We start from the raw sequence: 22,523 nt of genomic DNA, 5'->3' as shown, positions 1-22,523 counted from the left end.
AGTTATCACTTTTACAATGTATACAATAGACAAAGTACTGTACTGGGTTCTTTTAATTAAGTATTCTCATATTATTGGATATTTGCATTGCTGTCAGTTCTTTGTTTTTATATATAGTATCACCACAAACACCAAAAAACTTTCTAAGACTCAGTAACACCAAGAATCCTATTTTTGTCGTGATGACAATGAATTAAAAAATCAATATTCTAACGTGTGCCCTCTTTTATATTTAGCTGAATTTAAAACAAACTAGACAATATAGACTTTTAAAAACTGTTCAGAATTAAATATCTTAATTATCTTCTACTGTTACAGAAGGCTTCTATTTCTAGATTTTCAGGGTGATGGGAAATTTAGTAGATTTTCGTTGCTGACCAAAATAAAAGATGCCCAGAGACTATTAATTACAAATAAATGAACATTTGATTTTTCCTATTATAGCAAACCTGTGGAATTCTTCCCTCTTTTTAAATGTTTCAACACAAATTGGCATTTACCAATTTATTTTATATATTTTACCTATATATATAAAATATATTTTAGCAAACCTGTGGAATTCATCCCTCTTTTTAAACATTTCAACACAAATTGGCATTTACCAATTTATTTTATATATTTTACCTATATATATAAAATATATTTTAGCAATGCATTTTATAATAAATGCTTGATAAATAAAAACTTTTAGCTTATTGGTAGGTTTCCTTTAAAATGAAAAGATTATGTACAACTGTATAACTTTGCTAGCACAGTAGCAAGAAGGTTTTCAAAAATATTTAGGTAAAAAAACTGCTCTTCTATACTCTAACACATGTATACAGTTACCTGGTGTATCAATAAATATTAATAATACTTGAAAAACTTAACCTGTTAAATCCAGTTCATTTAAAAACCATAAATAGGATAATTAAAGTAGACATGTTCTTGCCTTTGTTCCTAAAGATAATGCACATGCCATTGACTTGTGAAGAAACTGAGGATAGACAGCAGATGGGATTTTTGGCAAACATTAGGCAAGTGTGACTGCTGGCAGCAAGAACTGGCTAATGCTCTGGCAAACAGTGCTGATAATACCTCAGTCAATTAAAGAAGTGCTGTCCAGGATTTGCCAGTCAGAAGATATCTTAACTACTTTTTCCTAAAGCCAAGAGCAGCCCCTCTATACCCTCCTATGAGGCCAAGCAGCCAATTTAGGATTCACTTTTGACAGTCTGCTGATGTCAGTTTTCCAGTGAATGTACGTTCATGCCTAGAAATATTGCTAACATAGAATGCTGTTGTTTTGTTTGAGAGTATATTACAATCTGAACAGCACACACATAATTTATTCATTGATCCACAAATATCTATTGAACTCCAGTGTTGAGTACTTTAATGTTTTTATTTGTATTTTTTGAGACGGAGTCTCGCTCTGTCACCAGGCTGGATAGTGCAATGGCGTGATCTCGGCTTACTGCAACCTCCGCCTCCCGGGTTCCACTGATTCTCCTGTCTCAGCCTGCCAAGTAGCTGGGACTACAGGTACGCACCACTATGCCCAGCTAATTTTTGTATTTTTAGTAGAGATGGGGTTTCACCATGTTGGCCAGGATGGTCTCGATCTCTTGACCTCATGATCCCTCCTGACCTCGTGATCTGCCCACCTCGGTCTCCCAAATTGCTGGGATTACAGGCGTGAGCTCCTGTGCCCAGCTGAGTATTTTAATATATACATACCACATCTTCTGTTTTCTAAGTTGATTATGCTGCAAGTCAGCATGAGGCTTCCTATGAATGCCATAGCTCTTCCTCCTGCACATCTCTTCAGGGCCTTTTTCACTTTTTATACTCTCTCTTGCAGAGTAAAAGCCAAAGTTGTCCTTACAAAGGCCTAAGAGACCCTATGCAAACAAACTTCCCTTATATATCGACACCATGACTTCTTTTCTCTCTATGTGTGTGTATGGGGTAGGAAGGTGAGATGTAAAATTCCATTGCAAGCTAGGCATGGTGGTTCATGCCTGAAATCCCAGCACTTTGAGAGGCTGAGCAGACGGACAGATCACCTGAGGTCAGGAGTTCAAGACTAGCCTGCCCAACATGGCAAAACCACAGCTCTACTAAAAATACAAAAATTAGTCAGGCGTGGTGGTGTGTACCTGTAGTCCCAGCTACTCCGGAGGCTGAGGCTGGAGAATTGCTTAAACCAGGTAGGCGGAGGTTGCAGTGAGCTGAGATTGCACCACTGCACTCCAGCCTGGGTGACAGAGCAAGATTCCATCTTAAAAAAAAAAAAATCTATTGCAGAAAAGCAAACAGTCCTTTTCACAGTGCTGACTACCTATTATATACTTAATACACCAGAGTGGATATAAAAGACTCTTCCATCAAGAGTTTCCCATAGTTCTTGAAAGGAAACTAACATACATGACAGTATGAGAATAAATAAGTTATTAATTTTAAATAACAAGGAATGGGAAAGTTCAAAGTTCAGAAATGGCATCATGAGGACTATCTTTTCGTATCCAGTTATCATCATGACAACAATAAACCGAAGGCCTCCAAATCTTTATCTCTATCTCACTCCTTTCTCCTGAGTGCCAGGTGGGCATTTCTAAATGCTCCAAATCAAGCAAGAGCAACACATACATTATTATTCTTGATTTCAATTAGTACCACCACCTCAACTCCAGACACAACCTTGGAAGTCTCCCCTAAATCATCTTCAACACTATCTGAATTTTATTTGCCTGACAGTTTCTAGGTATGCCTTACCTAGGAAGAGATCCGCTTCTCTCAACTCTCATTACCAGTACCTTAGCTGGAGCCAATATCATTTCTATACTGGGTTGTTAACAACAGCATTCTAACTATGTCACTAACTCTAAGCTTTGTACCTCCAGTCACTGCCACACCAATTGATTTACGTAGGGCAGATAAATCTTTCTATAATTCAGATCATTTCTGCCACCCACTATTATCCTCAGAATAAAACTCTGCATGACAGCAATGGTCCTCCTTGTAACACACCCTTTCCAGATGGCATTCTGGATACTGTTAGGTCTGATGGAAGGAAAGGGGGTGCTTTTCTAGCTACCAAATCTGTCAGAGTCTATGTCAGTCAAGGGTGTCTAATCTGAGGGAGTAACATGGGGTCTGGAGGAGGGATTTTGGAAATGTGGTTCTAGGCACAAAGCCAAGGTCAGGGTTTCAGGCTTTCAGTTAGGCTCTGCACTATCCCTGTTGGGTAGTTTTGGAGGAGTCAAGGGGAATGGAAGTAGATACTGAACCATGGCTAGTTGTATTCATTTTCTATTACTATGACTATAAATTTAGCATCTTAACACACACATATTATCTCACAGTTTCTGTGGGTCAGAAGTCTAGGCAAGGCTAGACTGCTCAAGGTCCCAACTGCTGCAGTCAAGATATTGGCTGGGCCACATTCTCATCTGGAGTTTGAGGTCCTCTTCCAAGTTCATTCAGGTTGTTTGCAGAATTTAATTCCTTGCAGTTGTACAGCTAAGGCCCTCAGCTCCTAGAGACTGTCCCTCTCCACAAGTGGTTCACAAGATGGCTGTTTGCTTCTTCAAGGTCAACAGGAGACCATCTCTCTTATTTCAAGTCTTTCTTTCAGAGAAGGCCTGGACTCACTCATTCTTTCTGTCTTACGTGGTCTCTCTCTCTTTAGCTTCTTCAGCTTTTTGCATTTTATTATTCTTTCCTCTCTCGTACTAGCTGTAAAAGTGTATCACGAAAGGGGAATTTTTCTTCCTTTTTTTTTTTTTTTTTTTTTTGGTAAGTTGTTGAATGATTACTGTCATCCAGTATCCTATCAACTAGGTACTATTACCATCCCTATTTCACATATGGGGAAATGAGGCACAGAAATATTCAAGGACTTGCCTAAGTTCACACAGCCAGTACTAGCTAAAGGGTGGATCTGGCATCCAAGACAGTTCAGGAGGAGGCAATTAGGCAGTCTATGTCTGCTCACAAGGACCCTAAATGAAAAAGAATACAGAAGAAGGAGTAGCTGGAGACAGAAGTAGACTTTCTCTGCAGAGACGGGTATGTGGGTGTCAGGAGACAGGGCATTGAGAGTAATGTCAACCTATGATTTCCTCTGAAATGTAACTAAATCCCACTTGAGCCTGCCATCCAAACGGGGTCTACATCATAGAGATAATGAGATCAGATCTACTGTAAGGGTCTTGTTAAAATGAAGGCCTAGGAGTGTCTTTATCCCTTTGGAATGAAAGAGGAATAGAATGGAGGACAAAATTCACTGTACTTTCTAGTGACCCAGATGAAAAACAGAAGGCATATATATCATATTTGTGGATTGCAAAAAGTTAGAATAGCAGCTTCCTCAACTTGCAGAATAAGAATTTAGAAAGATATCAATAGGCAGGAATGATAAACTCCAGCTTACAAAGTGAAACTCAGTAGTAATAAATGTTTAAGACTCTGCCTTTAGGTTTGACTTTAAAAAAAAAAATTGTGGTAAAAAACACCTAACATGAAATTTACTGCCTTAACCATTTTTAAGTGTGCAGTTTACTAGTGCTAAGTACATTCACATTGTTGTTGTGCCACAAATCTCTAGAACTTTTTCATCTTGCAACACTGACACTCTAAATCCACCAAAAACTAATTCCCCTTCCACCCCAGCCTCCAGGCCTTGGTAACACTTTTCTTTTTTTTTTTTTTTTCTTTTTTTTTTTTTTTTTGAGACGGAGTCTCGCTCTGTCGCCCGGGCTGGAGTGCAGTGGCCGGATCTCAGCTCACTGCAAGCTCTGCCTCCTGGGTTCACGCCATTCTCCTGCCTCAGCCTCCCACGTGGCTGGGACTACAGGCGCCCACCACCTCGCCCGTCTAGTTTTTTGTATTTTTTAGTAGAGACGGGGTTTCACCGTGTTAGCCAGAATGGACTCGATCTCCTGACCTCGTGATCCGCCCGTCTCGGCCTCCCAAAGTGCTGGGATTACAGGCTTGAGCCACCGCGCCTGGCCAACACTTTTCAACTTTATGTTTCTATTATTTTGACTACTTTAGATACTTAAAATGACTGGAATCATACATTTTTTATCCTTTTGTGACTGTCTTATTTCACTTAGCATGATGTCTTCAAGGTTCATCCATTGTTGTAACATGTTCCAGGATTTCCTTATATTTTAAGGCTGAATAATATTCCATTGTACATACATACCACATTTCATTTATTCATTTATCTGTCCATGGACACATTTGGGTTGCCTCTACCTCTTAGCTATTGTGAATAATGCTGTGATGAATATTGATGTACAAATATTTCTGAGAGATCCCACTTTGAATTCCTTTAGATATATATCAAGAAGTGGGATTGCTGGATCATATGGTAATTTTTACATTCCTACCAACAGTACACGAGGGTCCCAACTTCTCTGCATCCTCCCCAACACTTGTTATTTTCTGTTCTTTTGATAGTGGCCATCCAGATGGGTGTGGGGTGGTACCTCATTATGGTTTAGATTTGCATTTCCCCAATGATTGATGTTGAGCATATTTTCATGTGTTTATTTTCACTTGTATGTATTCTTTGGAGAAACGTCTATTCAAGTTCTTTGCCCATTTTTAATTGGGTTATTTGATTTTTTTTCTAAGAGTCAAGGTCTCATTCTATCACTCAGCTGGAGTGCAATGGTATAGCTCACTGTAGCCTTGAATGCCTGGACTCAAGCAATCCTCCCACCTCAGCCTCTGAAGGAGCTGGAAATGTAGGCATACATGACCATGCACTACTTACTTATACTATGTTGACCAGGCTGGTCTTGAACTCCTGGCCTCCAGCAATCCTCCTGCCTTGGCCTCACAAAGTGCTGGGATTACAGGTGTGAGCCACTGCGCCTGGCCTAATTGGTTATTTGTCATAATGTTATTGGGTTATAGAAGTTCCTTATATATTCTGTATATTAACCCCTTATCAGATATATGATTTGCAATTATTTTCTCCCATCCCATAAGTTGCCCATTTTATTGATTATTCCCTGTGACCACAGTTTTTAAGTTGATGTAATTGTTTTTTTTGCTTGTTTGTTAAGAGATGGGGGTCTTAGCATGTTGCCTAGGCTGGTAGGCTGGTCTTAAACTCTTGAGCTCAAATGATGCTCCTGCCTCCGCCTCCCAAACTGCTGGGATTACATAGTGAGTCACTATGCCCAGTCATATTTATCTATTGTTGATCTTGTTGCCTGGGCTTTTGGTGTCATATCCAAGAAATCATTGCCAAATCCAATGTCTTGAAGCTTTTCCCCTATGTTTTTTTCTAGGACTATTAGAGGTTAAATCTTTCATTCATTTTAACTTTTGTATATGGTGTAAGGAAATGGTGCAACTTCATTCTTTTGCATGTGGATATTCAGTTTTCCCAACACATTGGTTAAAGAGAATGTCCATTTTCCATTGTGTAGTATTGCCACTCTTGTAAAAAATCATTTGGCCAAATATAGAATGGTTTATTTCTGGCCTCTCCATTCTGTTCTGTTGGTCTGTATATTTGTCTTTATTGGTTTATTCTTATCTTCAGCAACCCCACATCTTATTTATCCTTGCTTTGTATTATGTTTTGAATTCAGGAAGTGTGAGTCCTGCAATTTTGTTCTTCTTAAGACTGTTTTGGTTATTCAAGGTCCCTTAAGATTGCATATAAAATTTAGGATGGTTTGTTCTATTTCTGCAAATAAATGTCATTGAGATTTTGATAGGGATTGTATTGAAGCTGTAGATCCCTTGGACAGTGTGGACATTTAATATTAAGTCTTCCAAACCATGAGCACAGATGTCTTTCCTTTTGTATCTTTTTTTCCTTTTTCTTTCTAGGCAACGATTTGTGCTTTTCAGTGTACAAGTCTTTCTCCACATTGGCCAAATTTATTTCTAAGTATTTTATTGTTTATGATGCTATTATACATAGTATTGTTTTCTTAATTACCTTTTCAGATTGTTCATTGCTAGTGGATAGAAATGCAACTGATTTTTGTGTGTTGATTTTGTAAACTGCAACTTTGCTGTAATTGTTTATTAGTAGCGACAGTTTGTGTGTGTGTGTGTGTGCGTGCGTGCGTGTGTGCATGCACGCACACATATCTGTGTAATCATTAGGGTATTCCACACCTAAAATCATGTCGTCTGCTAACAGAGTTAATTTTACTTCTTGTTTTCCAAGTTGGATGCTTTTTTTTTTATGTCTAATTGCTTTGGCTAGAACTTCCAGTAATATGTTGAATAGTAGTGGCAACAGTGGTTATTCTTGCCTTGTTCCTGATCTTAGAGGAAAAGCTTTCAGTCTTTTATTGTTGAGTATGATGTTAGCTATGGGATTTTCAAATATGACTTTTATTATATTCAGGTCATTTCCTTCAATTCTTAGTTATTGAGTGCTTTTATCATGAAAGGATGTCAAACGCTTTTTCTGCATTGATTACAATAATCATGTGGTTTTTGTTTTTAATATCATTAAGGTGGCATATTATTTTCTTTTTTTCTTTCTTTTTTTTATTATACTTTAAGTTCTAGGGTACATGTGCACAACGTGCAGGTTTGTTACATATGTATACATGTGCTGTGTTGGTTAGCTGCACCCATTAGCTCATCATTTACATTAAGTATTTCTCCTAATGCTATCCCTCTCCCATCCCCCTACCCCATGACAGGCCCCAGTGTGTTATGTTCTCCACCCTGTGTCCAAGTGTTCTCACTGTTCAATTCCCACCTATGAGTGAGAACATGTGGTGTTTGGTTTTCTGTCCTTGCGATAGTTTGCTCAGAATGATGGGTTTCCAGCTTCAACCATGTCGCTACAAAAGACATGAACTCATCCTTTTTTGTGACTGCGGGGTATACCATGGTGTATATGGACCACATTTTCTTAATTCAGTCTATCATTGATGGACATTTGCACTGGTTCCAAGTCTTGGCTATTGTGAATAGTGCTGCAATAAACATACATGTGTGTGTGTCTTTATAGCAGCATGATTTATAATCCTTTGGGTATATACCCAGTAATGGGATGGCTGGGTCATATGGTATTTCTAGTTCTAGATCCTTGAGGAATCGCCGTACTGTCTTCCACAATGGTTGAACTAGTTTACAGTCCTACCAACAGTGTAAAAGTGTTCCTATTTCTCCACATCCTCTCCAACACCTGTTGTTCCCTGACTTTTTAATGATCACCATTCTAACTGGTGTGAGATGGTATCTCATTGAAGTTTTGATTTGCATTTGTCTGATGACCAGTAATGATGAGCATTTTTTCATGTGTCTGTTGGCTGCATAAATGTCTTCTTTTGAAAAGTGTCTGTTCATATCCTTTGCCCACTTTATGATGGGGTTGTTTGATTTTTTCTTGTAAATTTCTTTAAGTTCTTTGTAGATTCTGGATATCAGCCCTTTGTCAGATGGGTGGATTGTAAACTTTTTCTCCCATTCTGTAGGTTGCCTGTTCACTCTGATGGTAGTTTCTTTTGTTGTGCAGAAGCTCTTTAGTTTAATTAGATCCCATTTGTCTATTTTGGCTTTTGTTGCCATTGCTTTTGGTGTTTTAGTCATGAAATCCTTGCCCATGCCTATGTCCTGAATGGTATTGCCTAGGTTTCTTCTAGGGTTTTTATGGTTTTAAATCTACCATTTAAGTCTTTAATCCATCTTGAATTAATTTTTGTATAAGGTGTAAGGAAGGGATCCAGTTTCAGCTTTCTACATATGGCTAACCAGTTTTCCCAGCACCATTTATTAAATAGGGAATCCTTTCCCCATTTCTTGTTTTTGTCAGGTCTGTCAAAGATCAGATGGCTGTAGATGTGTGGTGTTATTTCTGAGGCCTCTGTTCTGTTTCATTGGTCTATATCTCTGCTTTGTTACCAGTACCATGCTGTTTTGGTTACTGCCGCCTTGTAGTATAGTTTGAAGTCAGGTAGCGCGATGCCCCAGCTTTGTTCTTTTTGCTTAGGATTGTCTTGGAAATGTGGGCTCTTTTTTGTTTCCATATGAACTTCAAAGTAGTTTTTTTCCAATTCTGTGAAGAAAGTCATTGATAGCTTGATGGGGATGGCATTGAATCTATAATTTACCTTGGGCAGTATGGCCATTTTCATGATATTGATTCTTCCTATCCATGAGCATGGAATGTTCTTCCATTTGTTTGTGTCCTCTTTTATTTCCTTGAGCAGTGGTTTGTAGTTATCCTTGAAGAGGTCCTTCACATCCCTTGTAAGTTGGATTCCTAGGTATGTTATTCTCTTTGTAGCAATTGTGAATGTGAGTTCACTCATGATTTGGCTCTCTGTTTGTCTGTTATTGGTGTATAAGAATGCTTGTGATTTTTGCACATTGATTTTGTATCCTGAGACTTTGCTGAAGTTGCTTAACAGCTTAAGGAGACTTTGGGCTGAGACGATGGGGTTTTCTAAATATACAATCATGTCATTTGCAAATAGGGACAATTTGACTTCCTCTTTTCCTAATTTAATACCCTTTATTTCTTTCTCTTACCTGATTTCCCTGGCCAGAACTTCCAACACTATGTTGAATAGGAGTGGTGAGAGAGGGCATCCCTGTCTTGTGCCAGTTTTCAAAGGGAATGCTTCCAGTTTTTCTCCATTCAGTATGATACTGGCTGTGGGTTTGTCATAAATAGTTCTTATTATTTTGAGATACGTTCCATCAATACCTAGTTTATTGGGAGTTTAGCATGAAGGGCTGTAGAATTTTGTCGAAGACCTTGTCTGTATCTATTGAGATAATCATGTGGTTTTTGTCATTGGTTCTGTTTATGTGGTGGATTACATTTATTGATTTGCATATGTTGAACCAGCCTTGCATCCCAGGGATGAAGCCAACTTGATCTTGGTGGATAAGCTTTTTGATGTGCTGCTGGATTTGGTTTGCCAGTATTTTATTGAGGACTTTTGCATCATTGTTCATCAGGGATATTGGTCTAAAATTCCCTTTTTTTGTTGTGTCTCCACCAGGCTTTGGTATCAGGATGATGCTGGCCTCATATAATGAGTTAGGGAGAATTCCCTCTTTTTCTATTGATTGGAATAGTTTCAGAAGGAATGATACCAGCTCCTCTTTGTCCTTCTGGTAGAATTTGGCTGTGAATCCGTCTGGTTCTGGACGTTTTTTGGTTGGTAGGCTATTAATTATTGCCTCAATTTCAGAGCCTGTTATTGCTCTATTCAGCAATTCAACTTCTTCCTGGTTTAGTCTTGGGAGGGTGTATGTGTCCAGGAATTTATCCATTTCTTCTAGGTTTTCTCATTTATTTGCGTACAGGTGTTTATAGTATTCTCTGATGGTAGTTTGTATTTCTGTGGGGTCGGTGGTGATAGCCCCTTTTTCACTTTTTATTGCGTCTATTTGATTCTTCTCTCTTTGCTTCTTTATTAGTCTTGTTAGTGGTCTATCAATTTTGTTGATTTTTTCAAAAAACCAGCTCCTGGATTCACTGATTTTTTTGAAGGATTTTTTTTGTGTCTCTATCTCCTTCAGTTCTGCTCTGATCTTAGTTATTTCTTGTCTTCTGCTAGCTTTTGAATTTGTTTGCTCTTGCTTCTCTAGTTCTTTTAATTGTGATGTTAGGGTGTCAATTTTAGATCTTTCCTGCTTTCTCTTGTGGGCATTTAGTGCTACAAATTTCCCTCTACACACTGCTTTAAATGTGTCCCAGAGATTCTGGTACATTGTGTCTTTGTTCTCATTGGTTTCAAAGAACATCTTTATTTCTGCCTTCATTTCATTATTTACCCAGTAGTCATTCAGGAGCAGGTTGTTCAGTTTCCATGTAGTTGTGTGGTTTTGAGTGAGATTCTTAATCCTGAGTTCTAATTTGATTGCACTGTGGTCTGAGAGACAGTTTGTTATGATTTATGTTCTTTTACATTTGCTGAGGAGTGCTTTACTTCCAACTATGTGGTCAATTTTGGAATAAGTGCAATGTGGTGCTGGGAAGAATGTATATTCTGTTGATTTGAGGTGGAGAGTTATGTAAATGTCTGTTAGGTCTGCTTGGTGCAGAGCTGAGTTCAAGTCCTGGATATCCTGTTAACTTTCTGTCTCGTTGATCTGTCTAATATTGACAGTGGGGTGTTAAAGTCTCCCATTATTATTGTATGGGAGTCTAAGTCTCTTTTTAGGTCTCTAAGGACTTGCTTTATGAATCTGATTGCTCCTGTATTGGTAGCATATATATTTAGGATAGTTAGCTCTTCTTGTTGAATTGATCACTTTACCATTTAATAATGGCCTTCTTTGTCTCTTTTGATCTTTGCTGGTTTAAAGTTTGTTTTATCAGAGACTAGGAATGCAACCTCCGCTTTTTTTTGCCTTCCATTTGCTTGGTAGATCTTCCTCCATCCCTTTATTTGGGCCTATGTGTGTCTTTGCATGTGAGATGGCTCTCCTGAATACAGCACACTGATGGGTCTTGACTCTTTATCCAATTCTCCAGTCTGTATCTTTTTTTTTATTATTATTATACTTTAAGTTCTAGGGTACATGTGCACAACGTGCAGGTTTGTTACATATGTATACATGTGCCATGTTGGTGCACCCATCAACTCGTCAGCGCCCTTCAACTCATCATTTACATCAGGTATAATTCCCAATGCCATCCCTCTCCCCTCCCCCCACCCCACAATAGGCCCCAGTGTGTGATGTTCCCCTTCCTGTGTCCAAATGATCTCAATGTTCAATTCCCACCTATGAGTGAGAATGTGTGGTGTTTGGTTTTCTGTTCTTGCAATAGTTTGCTGAGAATGATGGTTTCCAGCTGTATCCATGTCCCTATGAAGGACACGAACTCATCCTTTTTTGTGGCTGCATAGTATTCCATGGTGTATATGTGCCACATTTTCTTTTTCTTTTTTTTTTTTTTTTTGAGACGGAGTCTCGCTCTGTCGCCCAGGCTGGAGTGCAGTGGCCGGATCTCAGCTCACTGCAAGCTCCGACCCCCAGGTTTACGCCATTCTCCTGCCTCAGCCTCCCGAGTAGCTGGGACTACAGGCGCCCGCCACCTCGCCCGGCTAGTTTTTTGTATTTTTTAGTAGAGACGGGGTTTCACTGTATTAGCCAGGATGGTCTCGATCTCCTGACCTTGTGATCTGCCTGCCTTGGCCTCCCAAAGTGCTGGGATTACAGGCTTGAGCCACTGCGCCCGGCCTCTCCCTCGGAGGGGGTGCACCGTTCCTGGAGGTACTGCAATACCAGGTCAATGCGTGGAGTGGATGGAGCAAGCTCCTATTCCATCTCCCTGCTCCAAAAATCCATTTAATATATTGTCCTCGGATAGAGGACGCATCAGATATTAAACTGATAAGAACAGATACTACACTTGATCTTAGCCAAAAGGCCGAGAAGCGATGTGCCACATTTTCTTAATCCAGTCTGTCACTGATGGACATTTGGGTTGATTCCAAGTCTTTGCTATTGTGAATAGTGCCACAATAAACATACGTGTGCATGTGTCTTTATAGCAGCATGATTTATAATCCTTTGGGTATAAACCCAGTAATGGGATGGCTGGGTCATATGGTATTTCTAGTTCTAGATCCTTGAGGAATTGCCATACTGTTTCCCACAATGATTGAACTAGTTTACAATCCCACCAACAGTGTAAAAGTGTTCCTATTTCTCCACATCCTCTCCAGCACCTGTTGTTTCCTGACTTTTTAATGATTGCCATTCTAACTGGTGTGAGATGGTGTCTCATTGTGGTTTTGATTTGCATTTCTCTGATGGTGAGTGATGATGAGCATTTTTTCATGTGTCTGTTGGCTGTATGAATGTCTTCTTTTGAGAAATGTCTATTCATATCCTTTGCCCACTTTTTGATGGGGTTGTTTGCTTTTTTCTTGTAAATTTGCTTCAGTCTGTATCTTTTAATTGGGGCATTTAGCCCACTTATATTTAAGGTTAATGTTGTTATGTGTGAATCTGATCCTGTCATTATGATGTTAGCTGGTTATTTTGCCCATTAGTTGAGGCAGTTTCTTCCTAGCATCGATGGTCTTTACAATTTGGCATGTTTTTGCAGTGGCTTGTACCAGTTGTTTCTTTCCATGTTTACCGCTTCCTTCAGGAGCTCTTGTAAGGCAGGCCTGGTGGTAACAAAATCTCTCAGCATTTCCTTGTCTGCAAAGGATTTTATTTTTCCTTCACTTATGAAGCTTAGTTTGGCTAGATATGAAATTCTGGGTTGAACATTCTTTTCTTTAAGAAGTTGAATATTGGCCCCACTCTCTTCTGACTTGTAGGGTTTCTGTCGAGATATCTGCTGTTAGTCTGATGGGCTTTCCTTTGTGGTTAACCCAACCTTTCTTTCTGGTTGCCTTTAGCCTTTTTTCCTTCATTTCAACCTTGGTGCATCTGACAATTATGTGTCTTGGAGTTGCTCTTCTCAAGGAGTATCTTTGTGGCGTTCTCTGTATTTCCTGAATTTGAATGTTGGCCTGCCTTGCTAGGTTGGGGACGTTCTCCTGGATGATATCCTGAAGAGTGTTTTCCATCTTGGTTCCATTCTCCCCGTCACTTTCAGGTCCACCAATCAGACGTAGATTTGGTCTTTTCACATAGTCCCATATTTCTTGGAGGCTTTGTTTGTTTCTTTTTACTCTTTTTTCTCTAAACTTCTCTTCTCGCTTCGTTTCATTAATTTGATTTTCAATCAATGATACCCTTTCTTCCGTTTGATCAAATTGGCTACTGAAGCTTGTGCATGCGTCACGTAGTTCTTGTGCCATGGTTTTCAGCTCTATCAGGTCATTTAAGGTCTTCTCTACACTGTTTATTCTAGCTAGTCATTCCCCTAATCTTTTTTCAAGGTTTTTAGCTTCCTTGCAATGGGTTCGAACATCCTCCTTTAGCTTGGAGAAGTTTGTTATTACTGACTCTCTGAAGCCTACTTCTGTCAACTCATCAAAATCATTCTCCATCCTGCTTTGTTCTGTTGCTAGCAAGGAGCTGCGATCCTCTGGAGGAGAAGGGGTGCTCTGGTTTTTAGAATTTTCAGCTTTTCTGCTCTGGTTGCTCCCCATCTTTGTGGTTTTATCTACCTTTGGTCTTTGATGCTGGTGACCTACAGATGGGGTTTTGGTGTGGATGTCCTTTCTGTTGATGTTGATGCTATTCCTTTCTGTTTGTTAGTTTTCCTCTAACAGTCAGTCCCTCAGTTACAGGTCTGTTGGAGTTTGCTGGAAGTCCACTTCAGACCCTGTTTGCCTGGGTATCACCAGCGAAGCCTGCAGCACAGCAAATATTGCAGCACAGCAAATATTGCTGCCTTGTCCTTCCTCTGGAAGGTTCATCTCAGAGGGGCACCCGGCTGTATGAGGTGTCAGTTGGCCCCTACTGGGAGGTGTCTGCAAGTTAGGCTACACGGGGGTCAGGGACCCACTTGAAGGGGCAGTCTGTCTGTTCTCAGAGCTCAAACACCATGCTGGGAGAACCACTGCTCTCTTCAGAGCTGTCAGACAGGGACGTTTAAATCTGCAGAAACTTCTGCTGCCTTTTGTTCAGCTATGCCCTGCCCCCAGAGGTGGAATCTACAGAGGCAGGCAGGCCTCATTGAGCTGGGGTGGGTTCCACCCAGTTCCAGCTTCCTGGCTGCTTTGTTTACCTACTCAAGCTTCAGCAGTGGTGGACGTCCCTCCCCCAGCCAGGCTTGCTGCCTCGCAGTTCGGTCTCGGATTAGCAGTGAGCAAGTCTCTGTGGGCATGGGAGCTGCTAAGCGAGGCGCAGGATATAATCTCCTGGTGTGCCGTTTGCTAAGAGACCTTGGAAAAGCACAGCGTTTAGGTGGCAGTGTCCCGATTTTCCCAGTACAGTCTGTCACGGCTTCCCTCAACTAGGAAAGGGAAATCCCCTGACCCCTTGCTCTTCCCGGGTGAGGCGATGCCTCGCCCTGCTTGGGCTCGCTCTCCATGGGCTGCACCCACTTCTTGACCAGTCCCAATGAGATGAACCAGATACCTCAGTTGGAAATGCAGAAATCACCCATCTTCTGCACTGATCATGCTGGGAGCTGCAGACCGGAGCTGTTCCTATTTGGCCATCTTGGAATGGAAGCCTTTTTTTCTTTTTTTTAGATTTAGTTTCACTCTTGTAACCCAAGCTGGAGTGCAGTGGCACAATCTCGGTTCACTGCAACCTCCACCTCCTGGGTTCAAGTGATTCTCCTGTCTCAGCCTCCTGACTAGCTGGGACTACAGGCACGTGCCACCACACCTGGCTAATTTTTGTATTTTTAGTAGAGACAGGGTTTTACTATGTTGGCCAGGCTGGTCTCAAACTCCTGATCCATGATCCACCCACCTCGCCTCCCAAAGTGCTGGGATTACAGGCGTGAGCCACCATGCCTGGCCCTGATTTATTTTCATATGTTAAACCATCCTTGAATTCCAGATATAAATACCACTTGTTCACAGTTTATAATCCTTTTAATGTGCTGTTGAATTTGGCTTGTTAGTATTTGTTTAGTATTTTTGCACCAAGGATATTGGTGTGTGTTTTCTTTGTCTTGTCTGGTTTTGGTATTAGCGTAATGTTGGTCTCATAGACTGTGTTTGGAAGTATTTCTTACTCTTCAATTCTTTGGAAGAGTTTGAGGGAGACTGGTATTAATTCTTCCTTAAATGCTTGGTGGAATTCTGCAGTGAAACCAAGTGATCCTTGGCTCTTCTCTATTGGGAAATTTTTGATTACTAATTTAATTTCCTTACTAGTTAGATCTGTCCATATTTTTATTTCTTCATGATTAGTCTTAGAAGGTTGTTTATTTCTAGGAACTTATCCATTTCTTCTAGAATTTCCCACCTGCTGGCATATAATTCTTTCATGGTAGTCTCATAACCCTTTTTGTTTCTGTGATATCAGTTGTAATAATCCCTCTTTCATTACTAATTTCAACTATCTGAGTCTTCTTTCTTCCTTACTTAGTTTAGTTCAGAGTTGGTCAATTTTGTTGATTTAAAAATCAACTCTTAATTTGTTTTTTTCTGTTCTCTATTTTGTTTATCTCTGTTCTAATCTTCATTATTTCTTTCCTTCTGCTAACATCGGCTTTATTCTTCTTTTTCTAGTTCTTTTTTTTTTTTTTTTTTTTTTGAGACGGAGTCTCGCTCTGTCGCCCAGGCTGGAGTGCAGTGGTCGGTTCTCAGCTCACTGCAAGCTCAGCCTCCCGGGTTTACGCCATTCTCCTGCCTCAGCCTCCTGAGTAGCTGGGACAACATTAGCTGGGACTACAGGCACCCGCCACCTCGCCCAGCTAGTTTTTTGTATTTTTTAGTAGAGACGGGGTTTCACCGTGTTAGCCAGGATGGTCTTGATCTCCTGACCTTGTGATCTTCCCGTCTCGGCCTCCCAAAGTGCTGGGATTACAGGCTTGAGCCACCGCGCTCAGCCTCTTTTTCTAGTTCTTAAGGTGTAAGATGAAGTTGCTGATTTGAGGTCTGTTTTCTTTCTCTCTCTCTCTCTTTCTTTCTTTCTTTCTTTCTTTCTTTCTTTCTTTCTTTCTTTCTTTCTTTCTTTCTTTCTTGTCTGTTTTCTTTCTCTTTATGGTTTTCTTTCTTTCTCTCTTTCGTTCTTTCTTTCTTGTTTTGGTATTAGGGTGATAACAGCTTCATAGAATGAATTAGGGAGGGTTCCTTCTTTCTCTATCTTGTGGAATAGTGTTAAAATGATTGGTACCAATTCTTTGAATGTCTGGTCCTGGACTTTTTTTTTTGTTGGTAATCTTTAAATTACTGCTTCAATCTCGCTGCTTGTTATTGGGCTGTTCAGGGTAACTAATTCTTTCTGATTTAATCTAGAAGGGTTTTTCCAGGAGGTTATCCATCTCTTCTAGGTTTTCTAGTTTATGTGCATAAAGGTGTTCATAGTAGCCTTGAATGATCTTTTGTATTTCAGTGGTGTCAGTTGTAATATCTCCTGTTTTGTTTCTCAGTGAGGTTACTTGACTTTTCTCTCTTCTTTTCTTGGTTAATGTTGCTAATGGTCTATCAATTTTTTTTTTTTTTTTTTTTAGACAGTGTCTCACTCTGTTGCCCAGGCTGGAGTGCAGTGGCACGATCTTGGCTCACTGCAAGCTCCACCTCCTGGGTTCATGCCATTCTCCTGCCTCAGCCTCCCGAGTAGCTGGGACTACAGGTGCTCACCACCACCACGCCCAGCTAATTTTTTGCGTTTTTAGTAGAGATGGGATTTCACCATGTTAGCCAGGATGGTCTCGATCGCCTGACCTCGTGATCTGCCCGCCTCGGCCTCCCAAAGTGCTGGGATTACAGGTGTGAGCCACCATGCCGGGCGTGGTCTATCAATTTTATCTATCTATTCAAAGAACCAGCTTTTTGGTTTATTTATCTTTTGTATTTTTTTGTTTCTTTTTTTCAATTTCATTTAGTTCTGCTCTGATCTTGGTTATTTCCTTTCTTCTACTGGGTTTGGGTTTGGTTTGTTCTTGTTTCTCTAGTTCCTTGAGGTGTGACCTTAGATTGTCTGTTTGTGCTCTTTCAGACTTTTTGATGTAGGCATTTAAGGCTATAAACTTTCCTCTTAGCACTGCCTTAGCTGTATCCCAGAGGTTTTGATAGGTTGTGTCATTATTGTCATTGAGTTCAAAGAATTTTTGTTCTTTGAAGATGGAAATTTAAAAATTATTTGAACTCAATGACAGTAATGATACAACCTATCAAAATCTCTGGGATATAGCTAAGGCAGTGCTAAGAGATTTCCATCTTGATTTTGTTTTTGAGCCAATGCTCATTCAAGAGCAGGTTATTTAATTTCCATGTATTTGCAAGGTTTTGAAGGTTCCTTTTGCAGTTGATTTCCAGTTTTATTCTACTGTGGTCAGTGCCTGATATAATTTCAATTTTCTTAAATTTATCAAGGCCCATTTTATGGCCTATCTTATGGTCTATCTTGGAGAAAGTTCCATGCACTGTTCAATAGAATGTATATTCTGTGGTTGTTGGATAAAATGTTTTGTATATATCTGTTAAGTCCATTTGTTTGAGGGTATAGTTTAAATCCACCGTTTGTTGACTTTCTGTCTTGTCTGTCTAGTGCTATCAGTGGAGTATTGAAGTCCCCCACTATTATGGTGTTGCTGTCTATCTCATTTCTTAGGTCTATTAGTAATTGTTTTATAAATTTGGGAGTGTTAGGTGCATATATGTTTAGGATTATGATATTTTCCTGTTGGACAAGGCCTTTTCCCATTATATAATGTCCCTCTTTGTCTCTTTTACCTGTTGTTGCTTTTAAGTTTGTTTTGCCTGATACAGGAATAGCTAACCCTGCTTGTTTTTGGTGTCCATTTGCATGAAATGCCATTGCATTCATCATGCTGTTTAGTTTTGTTTTTTAACTTGTATTTTTGTTTTATAGGTCCTGTATGATTTATGCTTTAAGGAGATTCTGTTTTGATGTATTTCTAGGATTTGTTTCAAGATTTAGAGCTGCTTTTAGCAGTTCTTGTAGTGGTGGCTTGGTAATGGCGAATTCGCTCAGCATTTGTCTGTAAATGAGTGTATCTTTCCTTCATATATGATGCTTAATTTTGCTGGATAAAAAATTCGTGGCTGATAATTACTTTGTTAGAGGAGGCTGAAGATAGGGCCCCAAACCCTTCTAGCTTGTAAGGTTTCTGGTGATAAATCTGCTGTTAATCTGACAGATTTTCCTTTATAGGTTACCTGGTGCTTGTCTCTCACATCTCTTAAGATTTTTTCCTTTGTCTTAACTTTGGATAACCTGATGACAATGTGCTTAGGTGAAGATCTTTTTGCGATGAATTTCCCAGGTATTCTTTGTGCTTCTTGTATTTGCATGTCTAGGTCTGTAGCAAGGCCAGGGAAGTTTTCCTTGATTATTCCCCCAAATATGTTTTCCAGGTTTTTAGAATTGTCTTCTTCCTCAGGAACACCAATTGTTCTTAATATAATCCCAGACTTCTTGGATTAACATAATCCCAGACTTCTTGGAGGCTTTGTTCATATTTTCTTATTCTCTTTTCTTTGTCTTTGTTCGATTGGGTTAATTCAAAGACCTTGTCTTCAAGTTCTGAATTTCTTTCTTCTACTTATACTTGTTCAATTCTATTGCTGAGACTTTCCAGAGCATTTCGCATTTCTAAAAGTCTGTCCATAGTTTCCTGAATTTTTGATTGTTTTTCCTTTAACCTATTTATTTTGCTGAATATTTTTCCTTTCACTTCTTTTTTTTTTTTTTTTAAGACAGAATCTTGCTCTGTCACCAGGCTGGAGTGCAGTGGCATGACCTCGGCTCACTGCAATCTCCACTTCCCGGGTTCAAGTGATTCCCCTGCCTCAGCTTCCCAAGTAGCTGGGACTACAGGCATGCACCACCACGCCCAGCTAATTTTTTTGTATTTTAGTAGAGATGGGGTTTCACCATGTTGGCCAGGATGGTCTCAATCTCCTGACCTCATGATCTGCCCGCCTTGGCCTCCCAAAGTGCTGGGATTACGGGCGTGAGCCACCACGCCCAGCCTCTCCCTTCACTTCTTGTATCATTTTTTGGATTTCCTTGCATTGGCTTTGCCATTCTCTGGTCCCTCCCCGAATAGCTTAATAACTAACCTCCTGAATTCTTTTTCAGGTAAATCAGGTATTTCTTCTTGGTTTGGATCCATTGCTGCTAAATTAGTATAATTTTGGGGGGGTGTTGATGAGCCTTGTTTTGTCATATTACCAGGGTTGGTCTTCTGGTTCCTCCTCATTTGGGTAGGCTCTGTCAGAGGGAAGGTCTAGGGCTGAAGGCTGTTGGTCAGGTTACTTTGTCCCACAGGGTGTTCCCTTGATGTTGTACTCTCCCCCTTTTCCTGTGAAAGTGGCTTCCTGTGAGCCAAACTGCAGTGACTGTTGTCTCTTTCTGGGTCTAGCCACCCAGCAAGTCTACCTGGCTCCATGCTGGTACTGGGGGTTGTCTTTACAGAGCCCTGTGATGTGCACCATCTATGGGTCTCTCAGTCATGGATACCAGTGCCTGTTCCAGTGGAGGTGGCAGAGGGTGCAATGGACTCCATGAGGGTCCTTAGTTCTACGGCTTAATGCTCTGTTTTTGTGCTGGTTGGCCTCCTGCCAGAAGGTAGTGCTTTCCAGAAAGCATCAGCCATAGTAGTGTGGAGAGGGGCCAGCAGTGGGTGGGGACCTAGAACACCAAAGTGGAAGTCCTTTGTCTTCCACTACCAGGGTGGGTAGGGAAGGACCATCAGGTGGGGGCGGGGCTAGGCGTGTCTGAGCTCAGGCTCTCCTTGGGTGGGTCTTGCTGCAGCTGCTGTGGGGGATGGGGATGAGATTCCCAGGTCACTGGAGTTGTGTAACTAGGAGGATGATGGCTGCCTCTGCAGAGTCATGCAGGTTGTCAGGGAAGTGGAGGAAACTGGCAATCACAGGCCTCATCCAGCTCCCACACAAACTGAAGGGCGAATCTCACTCCCACTTTGCCCCCAGCAACAGCCCGGAGTCTGTTTCCACACGGAGGGCAAATCAGGCTTGAAAACTTGTCTAAGGCTTTCTGCCTCCCAGCTGCAAAAGAAAAGGGCTTTAATTCTTTCCCCTCCCAACCACCCCAGGTGAAGTCTGCAAGCTGGATTCAGGTCCTCCCCTGAGTTCTGGCCAGGAAGCTTCTCGCTGAGAAGCTTCAAACTGTTGACAAAGTTCAGCTAGGGAAGTCCTTCTCCCCATGGAGTTTTACCCCCTGCTCTTCTGGCCTCCCTCCTGATGGATCCCTGCGGTGCCAGGCAGGAATGAGCTGCTTGGGGATACAGCAAGCTCTCAGGGCCTCCCTGCTGCCTCCTCCAACCCTGTATTTCGCTTGACTCAGCCCTCTAACTTGACTCCACTCCAGGTAAAATTGGGAACTTCTCCTGCAAACTGACCTACAGTTTCTCCAGTTGGGGTGTGTGTTCGGGAGAGGAGGGTCTCCCTTTCCCACTTCTGTGGTTGGGGCACTCACAGCATTTGGGGTGTCTCCCATGTCCTGCAGGTGCAGTCTGCTTCCTTCAGAGGGTCTGTGGGTCCTCTTGGGATTGCTGGTTTGTTCTTGTAGTCAATCTGGAGCTAAAATTCACAGTGCAAGCCTCCGCATGCTGTTCTGTCCAGAGCTGCAATCTAGTCCTGCCTCTCATCTGCCATGATCCTTCCTCTTCCTCTCCCCTAATTTCTGTCAATGTTTGCTACCTATATTTGGGAACTATAATCTTAGATGTATATGTTTATAATAATAAGTATAATTTATAATCAACAGTAAAATAAAGCTGTAATAAAATTATAAATGTAGTCATTTATACTTTTTTCTAGTGAATTCACACTTTTATCATTATATAATGTTCTTCTTTGTCTCTTTTGACAGTTTTTATCTTTTTTTTTTTTTTTTTTGAGACGGAGTCTCGCTCTGTCGCCCAGGCTGGAGTGCAGTGGCCGGATCTCGGCTCACTGCAAGCTCCGCCTCCCGGGTTTATGCCATTCTCCTGCCTCAGCCTCCCGAGTAGCTAGGACTACAGGCACCCGCCACCTCGCCCGGCTAGTTTTTTGTATTTTTTAGTAGAGACAGGGTTTCACTGTGTTAGCCAGGATGGTCTCGATCTCCTGACCTCGTGATCTGCCCATCTCGGCCTCCCAAAGTGCTCGGATTACAGGCTTGAGCCACCACGCCCGGCCGACAGTTTTTATCCTAAAGTCTATTTGAAGTCTTAAGGTTTAAGTATGGTTCTCATTTGGTTCTTATTTACATAGCATATCTTTTTTTACCCTTTCACTTTTAGCCTGTATGTGCCCATAGATTTAAAATGAGTCTCTTATAGACAGCAAATAGTTGGATCTTGGTTTTTAATATTCATTCGGCCAATTTATGTCTTTTAATTAATGTGTTTAATCCATTTACATTTAAAGTAATTGCTGATAGGGAAGAACTTACTATTGCCATTTTGTAAACTGTTTTCTGTGTGTCTTGTAGCTTTTTTGTCCCACCTTTCTTCCCTTGCTGCTTTCTTTTGTGTTTCATTGATTTTTTTTGTAGTGACATGTTTTCATTCCCTTCTCATTTCCCTTTGTGCCTTATTCTATAAATGTTTTCTTTGTGGTTACCATTGCAATTACATAAAACATTTTAAAGTTATAACAATGTATTTTAAACTAAAAACAGCTTAACTTCAGCCATGTATTAAAACTCTACTCCTTTACATCTCTACCTTCCCCACTTAACATTGTTAATGATATAAATTACCTTTTTATATTGCATATTCATGAACATAATTTTATAATTACTTTTTATGCTTTTGGTTTTTAAATTCTTTACCACATTTGAAAGTGATTTACATGCCTACATTATAATACTGTAGGATTCTATATTTATCTAAATATTTACCTTTACCAGGGAGTTCAATATTTTCATATGGTTTTGTGTTGCTGTTTATTACCCTTTCGCTTAACCTTGAAGAACTCCCTTCAGCATTTCTTATAGGATAGGTTAAGTGTTGA

At 40.5% G+C, this 22,523-nt stretch overlaps 1 non-coding gene across 1 annotated transcript; it reads right to left on the bottom strand.

Annotated features, from left to right (window-relative positions):
• Positions 1 to 12,194: 12,194 nt before the first annotated feature.
• Positions 12,195 to 12,385, bottom strand: LOC115896741. The gene has a single exon (XR_004056635.1). It is a non-coding gene; the product is annotated as a U2 spliceosomal RNA (small nuclear RNA).
• Between the last annotated feature and the right edge of the window lie 10,138 nt (positions 12,386 to 22,523).

This window comes from Rhinopithecus roxellana, chromosome 3 (genome assembly GCF_007565055.1).
Source record: "Rhinopithecus roxellana isolate Shanxi Qingling chromosome 3, ASM756505v1, whole genome shotgun sequence".
In the NCBI taxonomy this organism is placed as follows: Eukaryota; Metazoa; Chordata; class Mammalia; order Primates; family Cercopithecidae; genus Rhinopithecus; species Rhinopithecus roxellana.
The sequence above is the reverse complement of the archived record's forward strand: the minus strand, read 5'-3'. Positions and strand labels throughout refer to the sequence as shown.